Genomic DNA, 15,390 nt, shown 5'->3' on the forward strand with positions numbered 1-15,390 from the left:
GCAAAGTGGCACTTTGTTCCCCCTAATTAAACAGTTTCCTCCCATGGGCACAAGGTAAGTTGGTAGATTTGCAGTCATATCAGTGGGATAACTTTGCTTAATAAAAAAACTAACAAAAGCTTTCAACAGTGTGCCAGATGGTTCAGTACTTGATTCTCCCTTCTATAAATGCTGCAAGTTACTGAGGCCAGTTGATGCTATTTTTGGCTCTTTAGGCAAGGGTCCCAGAAAGATACAACAAGGTAAAGGCCACCCAAAAGTGCAAGTACCAGAAATGGATTCATACTCAGCAGAAATTTCTGCATAAGTCCATTAATCACATCAAGGGACACCTCCATCCTTAATGCATTATAATGAGGAAAAACTTAGTACCTAACTAACTTCAGCAATTGACAATGCCTGTGGAGATTTTTAGTGCATATCTCATGAAACATGAATTGCTGGAAACAGACATGTACAGGAATCAACTGAAATGTGATTATTTCCTTTCCATTTTTGGTCAAAACAAAGTTTTCATGTTTAATCACAACAAAGCCAGACATCAATATGTTCTCCATCATTTTTCAACAGTCCTGGCTCACTGGGGAGGTCCCAGATGACTGGAAGCTGGCCACTGTGATGCCTATCCACAAGAATGGCCAGATGGAGCAGAAAGGGAATTCCAGGCCTGTCAGCCTGACCTCAGTGCCAGGCAAGACTATGGAACAGAATCACACAGCACCTACAAGATGGCCAAGGGATCAGCCCAGCCAACATGGATTTAGGAGGAGCAGGTCCTGCCTGGCTAACCTGATCTCCTTTTATGACCAGGTGACCCACCTGGTGGATGTGGGGAAGGCTGTGGATGTAGTCTACCTGAACTTCAGCAAGGCCTTTGACACTGTCCCCCATGGCAAACTGCTGGCCAAGCTGTCAGCCTGTGGCTTGGACTGCAGCACTCTGCGCTGGGTTAGGAACTGGCTGGAGAGCCAGGCCCAGAGAGTGGTGGTGAATGGTGCCACGTCCAGCTGGCAGCCTGTCACTAGTGGTGTCCCCCAGGGATCAGTGTTTGGCCCCATCCTATTCAATGTCTTTACTGATGATCTGGATGAGGAGATGAGTCCATCATCAGTAAGTTTGCAGATGACACCAAGCTGGGAGCAGATGTTGATCGGTTAGAGGGTAGAAGGGCTCTGCAGAGGGACCTTGACAGGCTGGACAGATGGGCAGAGTCCAACATGATGGCATTCAACAAGTCCAAGTGCTGGGTGCTCCACTTTGGCCACAACAACCCCATGCAGAGCTACAGGCTGGGTGCTCCACTTTGGCCACAACAACCCCATGCAGAGCTACAGGCTGGGGTCAGAGTGGCTGGAGAGCAGCCAGGTGGAAAGGGACCTGGAGGTACTGATTGATAGCAGGCTGTACATGAGCCAGCAGTGTGCCCAGGTGGCCAAGAAGGCCAATGGCATCCTGGCCTGCATCAGAAATAGTGTGGCCAGCAGGAGCAGGGAAGTCATTCTGCTCCTGTACACAGCACTGGTTAGGCCACACCTTGAGTACTGTGTCCAGTTCTGGGCCCCTCAGTCCAAGAAAGGTATTGAGTTGCTCAAATGTGTCCAGAGAAGAGCAACAAAGCTGGTGAGGGGTCTGGAGCACAAACCCTATGAGGAATGGCTGAGGGAACTGGAGTTGTTTAGCCTGGAGAAGAGGAGGCTCAGGGGAGACCTTATTGCTGTCCATAACTACCTGAAGGGAGGCTGTAGTCAGGTGGGGGTTGGTCTCTTCTCCCAGGCAACCAGTGGCAGAACAAGAGGACACAGTCTTAGGCTGCACCAGGGGAAGTTTAGGCTGTATGTTAGGAAGAAATTCTTCACAGAAAGAGTGATTGGCCATTGGAATGGGCTGCCTAGGGAGGTGGTGAAGTCACCATCCCTGAAAGTGTTTAAATAAAACTGGATGAGAAATTTAGTGCCATAGTTTAGCTGATTAGATGGTGTTAGGTGATAGATTGGACTTGATGATCTTGAAGGTCTTTTCCAACCTGGTTAATTCTGTGTATGGCAAGTTTGTAAGTAGAATAATTGTCCACGAATAAATATTTTATTCAGTCCATGAAGCAATTTTAGTATGGAAATACGAAACAAAATCTTATATTTAAAAGCTTTGATTCTAGAAAATCCTTCAAATGCTTCACTGTAAATGGCTAAATGTTTTTTCATAGGCTATCTAACATTTTACTTGAAGAGAAGATAAACTCTACATTAACAGAAGCTGTCACAATAAATGAGAAAAATCACTGTGTGCAGTTTATCACAGGACATACTTTTCCTGCAGGAGATGTTTCAGCAGATGGAGCATCTGAGAGGTTCCTGTACACCAAACTCTGAACCTTGATATACCTCTGCATAGAAAGGATGAATTTCATGGTAAGATAACGAGCTGCGAAAGGTATGTATATTTTAGATATGCTCCATGCAAACTATGGATTTTCATAAGTAAGCATCAATATTAATCAGCAAGTTTAAGTCTTCTCTGTTCAGATGCAATAATAAAATTATGTTTTATAAAGGGCTAAAATGAACACTATTTGTTTTTTTAGAAGACAGTCTCATGTGAAAAATGTAGCCCACAGCATGTGCTTGTGTGTATGTGCACTTTGTAATTGATAATTAAATATATGTGAAGATTGTTTATTTTGAAAGGGATGCAGAATGGCATCCCCAGGTGCACTGTGTTATGAATCAGTGTGTCAGGGCAGGTTTTTCAGTGATCTAGTGTTGATTGGTTCATAACCAAGCAATACTGAGTTACAGGTGATTCCAATCCTCATCTCTGCTTTTGCCAGAAAGCACTTGGTTACAGTTCTGGTATGATGCTGTGTCATGGGATGCATGGGAAGTGCTTGTAGTTAGCATTTAGAGCTGAATTAATACATTCAAGGAGGAAGAATATGAAACCAGCACTCTCTGTCTTGGGACATTGGGATTTCTTTTTTTTTTTTTTTTTTTTGCCTGTCTATGCCAGTAAATGGGAATCAGATCTAGGCTTCTCTTCATTACTGCAGTTTCTAGACTGCTGGAAAAATACATCAAGATATTTGAAGAGCAAATGATGTAGTGATAGGATGCACCTGATCATCATTCCTCAACACAATGGGAAGTTAGCAAGGTGACATTCAGTTTTAGTGACTTGTGCAGACTCTATAGCATTGTGCAGTGTTAGCAACTTCAAGTTCCAATTTTCCAGATAGAATCTGTAACAAACAAAAAGAGAGATAAATATTATTTGAAATATATTTTGTATATCTTCTTCCTACAAATCTCCAATATTCTTTAAAGACAATAAAAATAATATAACGTTATCTACTTGTGTTCCTGTTGCCTTCCATTAAAATTGACAGCTCCTAAGTGAACCGAAAGCAGACTTCTCTACTAGGAATTTGTTATAGCCCTGCCCATTCATTCTCTTTAAAAACAAAAACCTGAACTTTGAACACACTGCTTTCTGTAAGACTATACTTTTTATTTGGTTTGCAACACATAATGGGGAGTGTTATCAGTGTTATCTATATTGTTTAATTTTTGATTTATGCGATTTGAATATTGCTTTGTAAAAGACAGATTGAGAGAATTTTTTTTAAAGCAGATTTAAAATAGTTTTTATAGACAAGATAACTTCTCTAATTAATTTGGATGATTGTTGTGATAAGAAATATATCATTTGGCTTATCAGGTTTGCGACTGGTATTTCTTTGGTGTCCTACTTTAAGATAACAGAACAATTAAAGGCATAACTAATAAAAGACATGCACTTCCTTGTATGATTTTTACTTCCTTTGGTATAATATATGGTAATTTCTTTTCCCATTTTCCAATAATTTTGATTTTGAAATCTCATGCTTATATCGTAGTTTGTATGTAGAAGCACTACAGAAATATCTAATCTGACATTATTGTCTATGAAATTCTTCTGCAGATTGAGGAAATTAGTTGCCCAGAGTGTTACTGAAAATCATTGTATTTTCTTATAACATCCATCAAAGTTCATAATTTTTTCATGAGGAAATAGGGCCAGAATTAAAGCTGGCACAGATGATATAACTTACAACACTTCTGCTACTATGTAGTGCTATGAACAGCTCTCACCATAGACAGGAGTCACAACTATGCACATGTACATACAAAACAATGACAAATTGACAGCTCAGTCTGATTTGTCTCTGGCCACAGTTGTCCTTTCTCTTCAACTCATGTTTATCATAATTTGCAAACATAGAATTGTTTTGGTTGGAAAAGACTTTCAAATCCTCAAGTCCAACCATTAAATTTATGCCTTTTAACTCAAGAGCACTCCACGGCTAGCACAGTCTTTAGCCTCCTTATCAAATGAAGTATTTGCATGTTTGAACATGCAAATACAAGCAGGTAATGGATTTTTTTCTGTCATAATAATTCTCTGTGCATGCTCTTTGGCAATGCAAATATTCACAGTTGCTTTGCAAGGGTCTTAAATTTTTCCTAGGCAACATCTCAGAAAAAAGGCAGAAAGAAAGAAGAAAAAAAAGTGTTGGTTTTTTTTTTTACATTATGGATAATTTTTTATGTCAATCTTGATGTTGCTGAAACATTTTATTATATTTATATCTGCTTCATATACTGAAAATTTTGAAGACTGTAGTGCAGTTGTGGCAAAACTGGTGAGTGAAGATTCCTTCCATTGTATGACAGAACCAACAGATGTGCTGTCTGATATCAGATAAAGCTAACAAATCCAATTCTAGACTAATTACAGCATGGTGGAATGTTAGAGAAACAAGCCAGCCTGAAACTCAATACCTGTTCACTATAACCATTCTGACACCATCAGTAGCACCATTAGATTTAGGATCTGATTTAGTATCTGTTAAAGGAAATGCATATCCTTTCTCTGATTTGAATCAGCTGATACAAACCTGTGGACACAGGGAGAAAGAAAAGTTGAACTAATTGGAAAAGAATGAGCATACTCTAATGAAAATTACTATACTGTTTAAGTAGAGAAAAAAAAATATTAAAAAAAGACCTGGAGATAAAACCTTGAAAACTTATAGATGTCAAGACACAGTGCTGTAACTCATGTTGGCACTGGGATTGAGAGGAAAGCTGACTGCAGGTTAATAACAGTCAATAAACAAGTTTCACACCTGCAATTTGACCTGAACTATGATTTCTCATCTGTAACAACTGCAAAGAGTCTTTCACTGATTTCACAGTGCAGGCACAGTGATTACACAGTGGTTACACAAAAGCATCAGTGATGTGATTTAAAGAATTTATATACTGGCACCTTTTTTCTTTGTTTTTGAACTTAAATGTTCAGAAACAAAACTGGGTTTGGAATGAGAAACAAAGGTTTTTTTTCAGCTTGAAAATGTTAAACTGAATATTTCAAGTGTTTAGGAGTTCTACAAATATATTTGATAAAACAACTCTGTTTAAGCTGGCCTCTTTGGTAAAGATTTTCCATGCTGAAAGGCAGCATATCCTCACAGAAAATTCTTACTGAATGTTTAGTCTCTAAAAAATATTTAAGATCATCTCTGGATCTGCTCTTTTAAGCAAATCACCAGGATGATGGGCTTTACATCCAAACTTTATTATGAGCTTCCTTATTTTAATGAAAATATGACAAAGTATTCCACTAGAAAAACGCCAATACTGTAGTCACTGAGGTAAGGTAAATTTGTGCCTACTGACTTCAGTGTAGCTGTGACTGTAGCATCACTGGTGTGTCAGCTGGCTGTTTTGTCTATGCATATTGCACTTAGATAGATAGGTAGATAGATAGATAGATAGAGTACTCAGACTTGGTATGAAGTGTAAAATGGACTATTCTGAGCAACAGTTGCAAGCATTCCTAAATTTTGTTTTCTGGACTGAGTGTTGAGACTTGTCTGCAGGCTTGGAGGTGAAGATTTTCACAATGATTTAGATGAAAGGCACAATTGCTCTTGTGGACTTGTGCAAGGTCTCTGAGATGGAATTGTGATTTGGATCCATTCTGGGCAATTACATGACCTCCTTCTACACAGAGACTATTTTTGCAAAATTCACGGGAATGCCTGACAGGGCGACAAGCAAACAGAAAGTTCACTCTGCCTGGTTGCATAAATCTATCTTACAAAGTCAATAGTGATAACAAGCAGACTTAGATCCTGAAACTGCTGTCTCTGGGATTTGTTGTTATGTTGCTTAAATCTGCAGTCTACCTGTTACCTTTAATTGATAAGCTAAATAATGTTACGCCTGACAGAGTAACACATATGCAACAGATATTAGAAACTGTGGTTCAAAGTGATGAATATTGTCAGATACTGAGGTTTACTCTGACATCTCTATGGGCATATAGATGCAATTTCCCTCTCATTAAATTTCCTGACTACTTCTAACATAAATAGTAAACCTTTAGAATGATGCAAACAGCTTTACTATTAGAGCTTCCACTTAATATTAATAGGACTTTCATAGCTAATTTCCTGTGCATCAACTGGCAAATAGGCCACTTAATATAATCTCAATATGTATTTATAACTTAATTATTCTCTACCATTAGACAAAATGCCAAATGAAATAATTCTGTAGCTAATTTTATATGTTATCCTGTAATAACATAAAATATGCCCTTGTTGGAGGAAACACTTTCAAAATGTTTTGATTTTGAGTCTACGCAACTAAGGCAAATCTAACATTTTATCTGTATATAGTTTATGAAAAAAAAAAAAAAAACAAACAAAAACACCAAAGCCCCAAAGTGAAGTGAAAACATATCAGTCAAGCTGGTTAATTTTATTTTGGAAACAAAATGAGAAACACTTCTGAAACATACTAAATTTGAATCTACTGGACACAGATGATATGGCTGTTATTTTCTTGATGGAAGTAGTAGAAGAGAGCAGACTTTGTATCTGAAACAGTAGAGCATCCCTGCTGTTTAGAAAAAGCTACCCAGCTGATGAAAATACAGTCTCCACTTTTAACAGTGTTCAGAGTGTCTGCCCTGAATGATCACTGCACAGTGTTTGACTTACAAAAAGAACAATGTTTGAGAGTTGCAGTGAAAAACAGGACAGTTAAAGGTTTTGTTTTGGTTTGGTTTTTTTAGTTCTGTCTTCCCCAGGGTATGCGTGATCAACCAAAATCACTCTGAGAGGAAACCACAAACTTCCATGAAGTGTCCTTCAAAATAAAGAAGGTAAACTGTTGGCCTGAGAAGGGTATGTAAGACTGTAAAGTCCTGTAAATGAATTAGAGGAAAAGCAGTATGCAAGAATTCCCTGTTATTGTACAGTGGTCACACTTGATACAACATTGGCTTTCAGAACTTGCTGACATCGGAGAAAAACTATGATAATCCTCAACTTGAGCTGTCCCTGACATCTAGTATATCTGTTATACCATATAGCACTGGTGATCAGAAATAACAGTTACTGTGAGCTAGCAGAGGTTCCTCAAGAAGAGAATGATTAAAATAGGCTGATTTTTTGCTGCTTAAGGAAATCTGAAGATTTCTGCAAGACTCAGGAAAAAAAATGAACTTCCAAATGGTATATGTGGCATGGCTACTAGTGTTAGGAATTATCTGTCTAGTACAAACACTAGAACTCATACATTAAAACAAAAGAGGAAATTACAGTGAAAAATGTCCACAACAAAACTGGTGGATCCAGTGCCATTCACTTAATATGATTCACACAGTTGATAAAATTACTTTTTTTGCACTTAAACATATTGTACTACAGCTCTTTATTATGCTAGCAAGACAGATAATTAACAAGGTGAATGATTGTTCTTGGTATTTTTAGTAAGTACAATACTGTGGCAATAATTTCAGTGATTTACACTGCTTAAAAATAATTGTATTGCAGTAAATTAATAAATTAATAAATATTTAATTTTGTTCTAATGTTAGGTGCCAAAGATTAGCAGTGAGAGTCTGGTTGTCATCTTCTGCAAGCTGTCATATCTTCAGTTGTGCTTGCTGGCCTTTAAAAATAATAAGTTTTTTTTTTTTTTAATTCAATACCTTTTAAAGTTAGGATTTATTGCCTTTTTGGACACAGCAACTCAGACTTGCCTGAGACTAGTTTTTTAATTGCATACTCTTCAATGGCCTGACAGGAGGGTGAGAATTACATTGTGTAAATACTTACACAGTATTAGATGCAGTGTACTATTTGTTGCTAAAAAATATCTCTGTGCTTCAGAAGCTATGAGGAGGCTAAAATTAGCTTGTTCTCTGTTTTCTAGAGAGTAAATCTGCATATAGCTTTCTATGCCACAAATCAGAAAGGGTTATGGATGTTCTTTGTGGTTTAGCACATAAGTGGCAAAGGAAGATTAATGTGACATACACATTATTGTTCTCTGTGTTAATTAGGTGATGGGAAGTAGTGGCATTTACTATGACCTAAGTAGCTGTGGCCTACTGCTAAAAATTACCTCATCAATTTAATGATTTTTTTTCCAAAATTTGCATAGTGACAAACCTGTTTGCATGGGCACCATTCTGCTCTATGAATGGATTGCAACAAAGGTCTGTACCAACTCAAAGACCTCTTTATCTCCTCTTTTGGTTGTCTCTGTGATGAACTTCCATGAACTGACACATTAGGTGAGGTCATTTTCTTCTCAACCGTGGATTTTTTGGAATGCATTTAGTATATTAGTTAACAAATTCCAAAGGAAGCCTCTGTGAATATTCCCTGTGCCAAAGAAAATGGGACCAAGGAGATTCTTGTATGAGAACCTAAAAGTTCCAGTATAACACAGGCTCCTTGGTCCTTTATATCTTGCAGCACCCTTCATCAATGAAGAATACTTCTAATGCAAAAGTCTTTTCTCATCATCATCTTTAAGCTGTAACAGAAAATCCCACTGGAACCAGACACTATTCACCATGACACAGCTATCCTGTTTAAAACCAGATCCCAAATTTCAATTTTCTGCATCATTTGCTTTAGCAGTTGAAAGATTTACACATATAATCACATCTCAGAAACTGATTTTGCAAGGCAAAAGTACAGCCATGAGAGTAAGTGCTCAAAAACTGAGTTTCAGTGTCCATAAGAAGCCAACATGTAGAGTATTACAGGCTGTATGTGAAAACCTTGCCTTCAAGTGAATCACACTTCTCTTAAGGGTATTCACAGATGCAAATTATCTTTAAATTAAGATTTTTATTCAGTGCTGCTGGATGTTAAATATTTCCTGTTACTGCTGCCTAAGACTCGTGAGCATTTAGGATGCTAAAGAATTGAGTTTAAAACAAAGTTTGAGTCTGATGTCTGCTTATTTGCTGACATCTCAATTAAGAGAGACATTTTAAATTACAATATTTATCTTTGATCTATATCTGATTGTATCTGAGCAAGACTGTGATTTGTGCAGCTGGATGTATTTGCTTCAAGCTTAATGAAAGCACAGCTGATAATATAATGGGGGATGAGTGGTGTTTGTGGAAATGTCATAAAAATTGACCTAAAGAGTTTCTTACAGTTTCTGCAAGGGTGTAGGTAAACAGGCTAAAAGGTCCTCCACAGTTAGCTCACCAACTGAAGGCAATTTTAAAATACCTTTTAGGTGCTTACAATATATCTCATATTAGCTTTCTCTTAAGAGGGGAAAAGTCTATTGCAAATATGAACAATTGGAGTGCCCATCTGCTTTTGGGACATAAACTTACAATATTGTACAGACAGTTAATATAGATTAAAACACTGCCAAATCTGTATTCCAACAAAAGAGGTTGAGACTGTTTTTCTGGCAGAACACCGACTCTTAGTAATTTATCTTAATAGTCTATTTATATAAGAGCTGTAAGTTTTAGCATAAATGATTAATGAAGGTTGATTTGACTGCCCTTTTTATTTCCTGCACCTTCCACAGCATTTTAAAGGTGGGAGATTGCTAATCAAGAATCCTTGACACTTTGTCCAAACTCAGAGGTGAGTTTCTTAGAACTTAAAATTACCTGTAATTCTAACAATGATCTTTTTGGCTATGAGTCACAGTTAACTATTCATCTTTTCCAAGTATCTTTCTTACAAAATGAGATCAAACTGATAAATAGCCTTTCATTACTGGGAAAACTGTTTCCTTTTAGTTTTAGCACTGACACTGCATCAGCTGATTTAATGAAACTACAGATGGCAATAGTTCACAATGACACTGTTCTATATATTATATAGGACCTCAGTCCTTCATTTTTACATCGTATTTCCATATGCATTTGCAGCTTATTCTTACAGATTCAGATCGTACCCATTGAGCTTATTTTATTCTGAGCTTTGACAAGAGTCTTATACTGTTAGAAGATCAGGGCTCTCAAACAGATCCTAACTATTCTGAACCAGTGTAATGCTGCTGTTATGTCAACTCTGGTACTTAACCCACTAACTGGATAAGCAGTTGCTACATCTGCTATGTCTGAATCACTGCAGAAGTGAATACATAAATTACTCACATTTCTGTCATTGACTTTGGTTGCTTCACAGAAGAAGATGCTGGTTGGTTGTCAGGTACATGAATACTGGCATCTGGGCTGTAACTCATCTGTGGTTGTACTGGGTCTGGCTAGGATAGAATCAGTTTTTCTTATAGCAGCCTTAATGATGCTATACTTTGTATTTGTGAGTAAAACAGTGTTAATAATACATCCATGTTTTAGCCACTGCTGAGCAATGTCTTCAACAGTCCCTTCCAACCCCAATGCATTCAAAACTTGTATTTGGCTTTAGAGATACATTTCTTCTGACTAGATGGATAAACTTGATGGACTTTCTGCCACAGAATGGTATTACCATTTAGTTTTTATCCCTTTCATGTTATTTGCCTTTATAATAGCTTTTTTTATCATTTTTCATGATTTTCAGTGTTTCTCTGGATTGTGAGGCAACCATTGCTCTCTTCCTTTCCACATTACTCCCTGTCACAATCTAAACATATGTGAATCAAAGATCTCTTAAAATTAAGTGTTTCACAGAATGACAGAGAACATCTGGTTGGAAGAGACCTCAAAGATCATCCAGTCCAACGTGAGACTCAGCACTTAATTTTGTTCAATTTTACATTAAGCAAGATGAGTTTGTTTATCAGTGCAGAACAAGAGAAGTAGTAAGAAATCTTAATGCCTGAAAATGGTGCATGAAGGATGCTTCTGTCCATGGTTGTTCAACAGGATTGTGCCTTTGGGCAGTCTCATCTCTTATATTCTATGGTGAATACAGGATTAATATTTTAAAAACCCTGTTTGGCTTATGAAATCAATTGTCCTGTACTAATATAAGAGTAAGGAAGAAATACCCTAGTTCTGATGATTGATTGAGATGGGTGGGGAAGGCACGGGTGACACTTGTTAGTTTTAGACAGACTAGGAAATCTTTTTCTGATTCTCCCTCATGCACTGTGAATTTCCCTGTAAGATGCTCTTCTCCACAAAGGTTTCAGTATAGCTCATTCTCTAAGGAGTAACTAACTTTCACAAGTATCTGCTGAATGTGCATGTGCAAAATGCCTGTGAAACAGACAGCATAATAATGTCTGTGAAGTGTGCATTTCCAGCAGAACCTTAAATACACATTTGGCAGCCCATCGTGTATTCTGCCAACAACTGAGCAATCCCTGTCTAGACTTTGTACCCTGTAATAATCTTTCTCTTCTAAGTGATTGTATAGATGTTTTGGAGTGAGTTCATGGTTACAACTATTGCTGCTGTCCTTGGTGGTCCATTTCACATATTAATCACCATCTGTGCAAATACAGTATTTCTTAAATGGTTTTGATGCCTACTCTCTTCTCAGCTTCAGTTCATGCCTTCCTGCTTTAGATGCTGCATTTTCTCACTGAATAACCCCTTGGCATCAAGCTTGCTTAGGGCTGCCTTTTCAGTACTTTGCAGAGCCACGTTAACACACATTTTCTCATTTTTTTTTCAAGTGGAAACTAACTTAATTTTCTTAATCTAAGCCCTTGTTACTAACACCTCCCACATCTCATCTTCTACACTGCAAAACATATTTAATGAATGTGTAAGACTATGTGTTAGACATGGTGAAAAAGCTCAGAACATCTGCTTTAATACATTTTACTTCATGTCCATATAGTTAATGTTCTTGTCTGAATTTGATGGATCCCAGAGTTTAAAAAACACACTGCTGAAGTTCTGCAAGATCAGAGGTAACATTTTTGGACTACCTAAGAGTACCACCTTATGCTTATTATTTATTTTATTTAACTTTTTATTTTATTTTCTAGTTTATTTTACTTTATTTTGTTTTATAGTTTACAGTCTTGCATTAAAAATGAAGGTTCTGGTATTAAACTGGAACTAAAGATATAGTCAAATCTCTCCTGAATATGAAGTAGGAATTACCATTTTCCTTGTAAGCAAGTAACTTTTACAAAATTAAACACTTGATTGGTTTCCAGTTTCTACCCTCTTTTTGCTCTCTATTCTTCTGTACAGCACATTTTATTACATAATCTCTTCCTATTACTTGTTGCTTCTTGTTCTTAATACTGTTTATTCTTTACGGTTTTATTCTATTTTTCCTCATTTTTCCTGCTTTGTGTATTTTTATTCACACTTCCATTCTTCAGTCCCTTTCATATATTCCTACTGTATTTTCTATTTTCCAGGATATTTAACAACTCTTATTTTTCTCTCCACTTCATTTTCCTTGTTGTCATTGTCAATCTGCTTAAACACACCTTTCATTAATTCTCTCTTGGTCATGCATTATGTGCCAGGAATACATTTCTGCTCTCTTCAGATACCCTGTGAAATTCTCTCACATTCTGGGGAAAGAGGAGGCAGTTCTCCAACAAGGCTACTGATATTTCAATGTTAGCTCAGCATATAAGGATCAGTTGATCAATAAATTTTATGCAGCATTTCTGTGTGAGGATCCAGATGAATCTTATTGCTACCAACTCATTTTTGGACATAGTGAGAATGGTCAGGAGAAGCCCATCTGCCACAATCACAAACAGTAGGTATTTGATTAAGAACAACGGTGTCATCAATACATATTTTCACATAATGTTCTACAGAAAAGATTAAAAGCTACAGGGAGAGAGAATGAAAGGTAGTTGTTCTCTGTTTTCCAGAAACCCTTCAAAAGCAGGCAATATTACATAAACATCACAGGGTTCTTTTGGGTACTGGACCATATGTCAGCTACAAAAGGAAAACAAAACACCAGACATGTCCTCCTTCTGAATTCCACACCCCACTTCTGTCTGAGCTGAGAAAAAGTCCTTTCCTGAGTGCAAATTTTTTAATAATTTTATCATCATATGTTAGTGATTGCACAACTCTTGTGTGATAACTCACTTTTCAAAAGTCGTGTAGGTAGAATCCAGAGCAAGTAAGAACATAAGCCAGTTTCTCAATTCTTTAGTTAGATAAACATGTGCTTTGAAAAATTTACACTATAATATTCACCCTTTTTTATGGTAGTCAACTGCTTCTCAGCCATTACTGAAAACTACTACCATTTGAATTTTCTACAGCAGAACCTGATCTTAATTTTGCAAGAAGCCAAAGGCATTTTTTTAACTGATTCTTGAATTGTGAATCTCATCTGCAGGTAAATAACTTGGTTTTTTTACTTCTACTATAATTATTTTTAAAAAAATAATAATTTGTTTATAACTTTAAAAATGTAAGGTATCTATAAATATGTGGCAAGTAGCACCAAAAGTCCTTGAGGAATACACATTAAATTGGATTTATTGTAGTAAACTAGCTTTATTCGTGTTTAGTTTTGTAGAACTGCAGCTCCTGAATGTTTGTTCGCAGTGAATTTCAAGGGTCCCCAAAGGTTAAGAACAATCTTAATTCTAGATGGAAGAAAAGAGAATGACGTTTCATTGGTTGCAACTTCAAAATTAATTTATTTAATTTTACTTTTTATAAAATGCGTTGACTTACTTTTTGTGTACTGAGCACTTACAGTTTGAAATCACCACTAAAATTTCCTGCCCTTGACTTTTATCTTTTAGCTTTTAGGTGTGTGGTATTCTTTATAATTTCTTTTATCCACATAAAATGACAGCTCTGCTATGCTATATCAGGATGAAGGTACAGAAGTGGGAAAGCTATAATTTTTTCTAGCTGCTTTCTGTGCAGTGGCAAGCATAATTTCTGATGAACAGGAGAAATAGAGAGAAACACTTCTTAAGATTGGCTTTACCTTAATGGTTAAGCTGATTATGAAGATGACCAGATCCAATTCATGCTTGCCTAAACAGAAAAGATGCTTTTTCTTCCATGCTTTGGAGGTGAACAATGAAAGGGTAAAACGTAATAGTTGCACGGTTTGCATGTTTTAACAAAGGAAATTGAGATTAGACATAAGAAAAAATACTTTATAATGACCAGGGTTAATTAAGCACTGGGACAACTTTCCCAGAGATGCTGCAGAATTTCCATCACTAGAGGTTTTCAGAACGACTGGCTGAAGTCTTGAACAACCGTTGAAGTTAGTCCTACTAAGAAGAAGCATGGTCAGCATGACTTTAAGAGGTCCCTACCAGACTCATCTGTTCTATGACTCTCACTGCAAGATTCAGAGCCTTTACACAGACTATGAGAAATACAAATTGCCATGCTTTGTTCAACTTAAAGGAGAGATCTAAATCAGGGGATCCTATATCTTATTGATTGCCTTAACGTTACTTTAATGTCAATTTCTTTGTTTCTTGACACCTGCATTGCCATTGAATAGCTGAAAAAAGGAAGGTTGTTGGAGACATCCATTAACTAGCCTCATTCTGCATTTAGTTCCTAATTAATCTAGTGCATCTACTTTTCAGTCTGTTGTTTTCTGCAGGTTCCTTCTCAAGACACTTAATTTTCTTGCACTGACAATCAAGTTAAAGCATCTAACAGGATGCAGAAAATGCCACCATGGGTCCAGCCTCAGCTGATACCCATGAGCCCCGTGAAATTCCTTGGGAACATCTAGTGGTTGAAGTCAGGTATGTCAGGTTCTTGTTTCTCAGAAGACATTGATATTTATTACAATACATCACACACATACATTTTATCTCTTTGCTTTAATTTGCAGCCTCCTCACAGATAATCTAAAAATTTAATTAAAACACACTATTTAATTTCCATTTGTGGTCCTGGTGACTTTGTTCTACTTTTCACTTCGATGGGGTGAGAACTAGTGCTCATTTGTAAATCAGAAACAATTATTTCATTCTGAGTCTTGTGCCTGACTGTGATATCATGCTTCTAGTATTCTAGTATATTTCTAGTATTGAGGTTGCTTAAAGAATCAGAGGCAGAATTCTATCTTGACTTTTGTTAACACATAGGACTACTGCAGTTACTTTCACTCTGAAAGTAATTTCGTGCAAA

This window comes from Indicator indicator, chromosome 8 (assembly GCF_027791375.1).
Source record: "Indicator indicator isolate 239-I01 chromosome 8, UM_Iind_1.1, whole genome shotgun sequence".
NCBI lineage: Eukaryota > Metazoa > Chordata > Aves > Piciformes > Indicatoridae > Indicator > Indicator indicator.